Source organism: Triticum dicoccoides, chromosome 2A (assembly GCF_002162155.2).
Source record: "Triticum dicoccoides isolate Atlit2015 ecotype Zavitan chromosome 2A, WEW_v2.0, whole genome shotgun sequence".
NCBI classification, from domain to species: domain Eukaryota; kingdom Viridiplantae; phylum Streptophyta; class Magnoliopsida; order Poales; family Poaceae; genus Triticum; species Triticum dicoccoides.
Window position 1 is genome coordinate 40,024,514 of NC_041382.1, and position 6,493 is coordinate 40,031,006.

General features: G+C 46.3%; 1 pseudogene; it reads left to right on the plus strand.

Moving 5' to 3' along the window:
- LOC119357524 overlaps nucleotides 1-6,493 on the plus strand; it is an 18,542-nt pseudogene that overhangs the window by 3,358 nt on the left and 8,691 nt on the right.

Here is a 6,493-nt window from a genome sequence, read left to right on the forward strand (position 1 = left end):
TTCATATATTGTGTTAGCTAGCTATAATTAATAGAGAGAAGTGTCCTCTCTTATGTCCGTGCTTGGTCGACGCTACGTACTATACATACGTATAGAGAGGACTAGACATGCTAGCTAGCTAGTAAGCAAACGAAGGAAACAGAAGATCGTCATGAACATATATGCATACAGAGAGAAGTGATATCGAACACCTCTCCTCCGAGAGATTGGTCGAACAACAAGTTCTCGTATATCTATCCGACACTACCGGCTACATATATACAATAATTATCTCTTACAAATATAATCATACGGACTCAGGGTCCACATAGAATTCTCCGTCTTCAGGGATCACGTGGTCAAGAAAGAATGCCGCCAATTCCTCTTGAATTGCTCGCATGCGAGCTGGTGCTAGGAGTTCATCCCGCTTCCGAAATATCTAATTTAAAGAAGGGGGTCAATACATATATATATATATGAATGAATGAAACTCAACACAAATGATGGTAATAAAATAAAATTGTGAATGTTATTATTTACGTACTTCATATTGTTCGTCAGTGTAGCCCCGCTCACAGGTCGTGTGGCGGATGGACTCGTAAACGTAGTATCCACAGAAATCATTCCCTTGTTCCTGCCACAACCACTTTATAAGAAATAGAGGTCAATCAAACTGATAAGCAAGAATGCCAAATGGTATTGATGAAACTAGCGCTTGAATGACTAGTAGATATGCGGAACATACTACTATAGTACTTACTTTCGGGTGTCTAAATTGCAGCTCCTTCGGCAGTCCCGGAGCTTTTCTGGTGAATTTTCTCCAAACCCTGCCGGACAAAGAAAACAATTACTTGATATATCAGGAAATGAACAAAGTTGCTGATATGGTGGATAATGATCGATTTAACTTACTTCTCGAGTATTTGAGTCATGTCTACATAGTCCTGGGGATCTTTTCGTCTTGAGTCTAAGACGGTTACTAATCCCTGCTCAAGCTTAATCTCTAGGAGAATATAGTGGAAACTGCACACGCATGCATAACTCATCAATTACATTACTATAACCTTGACTAATATATAAGGGAAACCGAATACGCACAAGACAGTAACACTCACTTGAAGTTGTAAGGAAAGAGTATTATATCTTTGTTTTCATTTATTACGAACGATCGTAGCAAGTTGGCCTCGGTAGCTGCGGCATGAAATTTAACCTGAGTTGCATCTATGAGATATGTGTTAATGAAACCAATATCACCGACTTGTCTTTTCTTCAATTCGGCGATCTTCAATCTGCATAATATAGTGAGGATGATTATAAATACATGCAATGAAATAGCTGAGCTATATAGAGAAACTTAATGACAGAAGTAGTACTACTTACAGACAGTAGCAGGCGACCGTTGTTTTATCAAGGGCCAATTGATTAAAAAACTGATTGAACTCCTCAAATGGAACAGGCAACAGTTCAATTCCAACGAGGTCATGCTCCTTTTTAACTTTCACATACAAAGTACTCCTCCCCCCAGAGTCTCTGCAAATTTTCAAGTACCAATCATGCAATCTTCGCATCATCGTTCATAGAGATCTTTCATCTTTGACGAGAGGCTTCCCGTACTCGTATCTTTGTATCTGCACGTCGATGGGTTCATAATGTACATCGTCGGGCAGGTAATCTACAAGATTGCTATAACCGGGCACCATCCTCGGATCATTAGCGACGTTGTGGCTAGGCACCCTGAGCGGGGGGCACGATTGCTTCACTTGTTTGCCGAGCTGGGTAATTTGTTTCCCAGCTCGTCGTTCTTTCAGCCTTTGATCACTGACAGTACTTCCCGACCGCTCCGCTTCGGCAAATTCCTTTCCAATAATGTGCTCATAGTTTCCTTTCGGCGGAGACTTCGGTGGTTTTGTCAGGGCAGCTAGAGTGCGCTTCGCTTTCACCGGATCTACCTTCTCCTCTGGAAGTGGATGTCTCTTTGCTTTCAACCCTTGAAACCAGTCATCCACTTTGGTTCGTGCGATCTCGGCGTTCTCCTCCGGGGTCCTCTCGTATGGTAACTTCTCTGGAGTCTTTAGAGAAGGACCGAATCTGTATGTCCTCCCGCCTCTGGTTGTACTGCTAGATGCCGACCGAGCAGACGGAGCGGTTGTCTTCTTTACTTGCTTACGAGGCGGAGGAGAAGGACTACGACGCGCCGGAGCAGCCGGAGCGGTGGCAGGTCTCTTCCGCCCTTGCTGACGAGGCGGAGAAGGAGGAGGCTGGCTGCTCGGGCGCGTCGGCACAGACGGAGAAGGAGGCAGAGTGCTGCCACGCGCTGGAGAAGGAGCCGGTCGAGTGCCTTGATCGTCACTCGCCGGAGGAGGAGGCGGAGTGCCCTGACTCGCCGGAGGAGGAGGCGGTGGAGGAGGCGTCCAGTTCGGAAGGTTGATGAGCTCCTTCCGCCATAGGCATGGAGTCTTCAGAGCAGACCCCAGCCTAGTCTCCCCTTCACCGGTAGGATGGTCAAGCTGGAGGTCCTCAAATCCCTCCGTTATTTCATCCACCATCACCCTAGCATATCCTTCTGGAATCGGCCGGCAGTGAAAAGTTGCGCCGGGTTCAGTAGGATAAACAGAGCCAACAGCCGCCTTGACCTTCAAATTCATCCATTGCGTCATAAGGTGGCAATTTTGAGACTCCATGATAGCATCCACGGGATAGCTGGCAGGAGCCGTCAAGGCATGCTCCGGCTGAAGCAGCTCGGTGGAAGCCATGCTGCTTCTGCGCTGAGATGGTGGGGTAGCTTCGGGGGAAGCTTCGGCAGTACGTTTGATGCGATTTGCTTCTCGTTCCTCTATCGCGTCTACCCTTGCTTGCAGTGCCTGCATTTGGGTCTGCTGCACTTTTTTCCTCCTCTCATGGGATTTGTAACCGCCTGCGTCCGGAAACCCAACCTTCCACGGAATGGAGCCTGGCGTGCCTCGTGTCCGTCCAGGGTGCTTAGGATTCCCGAGGGCCATTGTGAGCTCGTCGTTCTCTCTATCTGGAAAGAACGTCCCTTGCTGCGCTGCTTCGATATACTGCTTAAGCTTCCTGACTGGCATGTCCATTTGATCGTTCGTCCAAATGCACTTCCCTGTTACAGGGTCCAAGATTCCGCCAGCCCCGAAGAACCAAGTCCGGCAACGGTCTGGCCAGTTAATTGTCTCTGGTTCGATCCCTTTATCAACCAGATCATTCTCAGTCTTGGCCCACTTAGGGCGGTCTATGAGGTAGCCACCTGACCCCGTGCGATGGTGATGCTTCTTCTTCGCAGCATTTTTCTTGTTTGTCGCCGACATCTTCTTACTCTTTTCCGATGTCTTCTGGGCCACAAATGCGGGTCAGTGATCTCTGATCTTCTCATATCTGCCCTTGAATTCTAGTGTCTCATCATTTTCGACAAACTTATTCAGCTCTTTCTTCCACCTCCTGAATAGTTCTGCCATCCTCTTAAGAGCAAAAGACTTGATTAATTGCTCTTTAACTGGGTTCTCTGGATTATCCTCTGGCGGTAGGGTGAAATTTGACTTCAGCTCAGTCCAAAGATCATTTTTCTGCATATCATTGACACAAGACACCTCAGGGTCTTCTGTAGCCGGCTTAAACCATTGCTGGATGCTTATCGGGATCTTGTCCCTAACCAGAACCCCGCACTGAGCAACAAATGCGTTCTTTGTTCGGATGGGTTCAATCGGTTGGTCGTCGGGAGCGATTGCGATGATCTCAAACCTTTCATCTGAGCTCAACTTTTTCTTCGGGCCTCGTCTCTTTACCGAAGTTGTGCTCGATCCGGAGGGCTAGAAAAAAGAACAAAGACTTAATTAATATGTGTACATACCAAAACAATGAATGCATCAATCAGCTAGTCAGCACAGGCTTAACTAATATATATACCTGGCCGGACTCGGTTCGGTCACCAGAGCCGTCATCACGGTCTCCTTCTTGCACCGGCATTGGGTCACCGGAGCCGTCCTCATGTTCTTCTTCTTGCACCGGCATTACGTCACCGTAGCCAGCTTCTTCACCCTCTCCTTCCAGACCATCGGTGTCGTTGAGAAACAACGAGACATCATCACTTCCTTCTGCGATTATGTCCCTCAACAACGCTTCTTTTGCTTCGTCTCGGGCGGTGTCCATAGTTTCTACAAATATTTACAACATGGCAATTATTATTCAAACATGACAGATGGATATATTAGTGGCAAACGTAGAACTAGCTACCTAATCATAGTAAGGAATCATATATATTAATTAGTGGCCTCGACGCTGCTTCTCTAGGGTTTGGGGTGGCCTCGACAACGCTTCAAGGGTTTGGGGTGGCCTCGAGAACGCTTCAAGGAGGGGGTAATATCGACCCCCCCCCCCATGTGTTGAAGCTATCGGGAGGGGGTATATATCGACAACAACGACACTACATCTATGTCCCTGGACGACCCTCGTTCCCGACAAAAAAAGAGGAAGAAGAAGAAAAAAAGAGGAGAAGAAAGAATAGAGGAGATCTCCTTTATTCTTTCTTCTCCTCTTTTTTTTCTTCTTCCTCTTCTTTTTTATCCTCTTCTTCCTCTCATGTTCGAGAGGATTGCTGAGGGGTCGGGAGGTTGCCTAGTGTCAAAGGATTCAACAAAACCATGTCTTCATCATTAGGCGAAAGTAACAGGTGCATGATGGTACGAAGCTCTCCAAAGTTATTTTGGAACGGACTCCTAGATAGGATAATTCGCTTTTTGGTATAAAGTTCAGCAAGAACCTTCCAAATATCGTTATTTGGAAGGCCTTTGCTGAAATTCATACAAAAAGGCAAATTATCCTATCCGGGACACCATTCCAAAATAACTTTGGAGGACTTCGGCATGCCCTGGTTACTTCTGGCTAATGATGAAGCCATGCATTTCTTCAATACTTTGACACTCTAGGAAACCTCTCTCTCGACCCCTCGGCGATCCTCGACCCCTCGAACCCTCGACGACCCTGGAACCCTCGACCCCTCGGCGATCCTCTTCTTCCTCTCATGTTCGAGAGGATCGCCGAGGGGTCGGAAGGTTGCCTAGTGTCAAAGGATTCAACAAAACCATGTCTTCATCATTAGGCGAAAGTAACAGGTGCATGATGGTACGAAGCTCTCCAAAGTTATTTTGGAACGGAGTCCTAAATAGGATAATTCGCTTTTTGGTACAAAGTTCAGCAAGAACCTTCCAAATATCGTTATTTGGAAGGCCTTTGCTGAAATTCATACAAAAAGGCAAATTATCCTATCCGGGACACCATTCCAAAATAACTTTGGAGGACTTCGTCATGCCCTGGTTACTTCTGGCTAATGATGAAGCCATGGATTTCTTCAATACTTTGACACTAGGAAATCTCTCTCTCGACCCCTCGGCGATCCTCGACCCCTCGAACCCTCGACGACCATGGAACCCTCGACCCCTCGGCGATCCTCTTCTTCCTCTCATGTTCGAGAGGATCGCCGAGGGGTCGGGAGGTTTCCTAGTGTCAAAGGATTCAACAAAACCATGTCTTCATCATTAGGCAAAAGTAACAGGTGCATGATGGTACGAAGCTCTCCAAAATTATTTTGGAACGGAGTCCTAGATAGGATAATTCGCTTTTTGGTACAAAGTTCAGCAAGAACCTTCCAAATATCGTTATTAGGAAGGCCTTTGCTGAAATTCATACAAAAAGGCAAATTATCCTATCCGGGACACCATTCCAAAATAACTTTGGAGGACTTCGTCATGCCCTAGTTACTTCCGGCTAATGATGAAGCCATGGATTTCTTCAATACTTTGACACTAGGAAATCTCTCTCTCGACCCCTCGGTGATCCTCGACCCCTCGGCGATCCTCGACCCCTCGAACCCTCGACGACCCTGGAACCCTCGACCCCTAGACGACCCTGGAACCCTCGACCCTCGATCCCTCGACCCTATAGAACCCTCGAACCCTCGACCCTGAAACCCTCGACCCTTGACCCCTTAACGACCCTCAACCCTCTACCCTAGTTCCCGAGCCTCGACCCCTCGGCGATCCTCGACACCCTTGTTCCCGATAAAAATTAATAAGAAGAAGAAGAAGAAGAAGAAGAAGAAGAAGAAGAAGAAGAAGAAAGAGGAGAAGAAGAAAGGAATAGATAGAGGAGAAGATCAAAGAAAAAAAGAGGAGAAGAAGAAAGGAATAGTGGAGAAGAAGAGAAAATAGAATATATTCTATTTTCTCTTCTTCTCCACTATTCCTTTCTTCTTCTCCTCTTCTTTTTCTTCTTTTTTCTTCTTCTTATTTATTTCTCCTCTTCTTCCTCTCTTCTTCTTTCTTTCCTCTTCTTATTTTCTTTCTTTCCTATACTTCTTTTCCTTCCTTCTTAATATCACTTAGCAAATTTTGCAACGATAGAGAGGGGGTGCTCCCGTGGTCTAAAATCCGTCTATGCACGATAGAAAATTCTGAAAAAATACATCTATGATCCCTCAACGTCCCCGCCTCTCTCATGAACAAAAAAA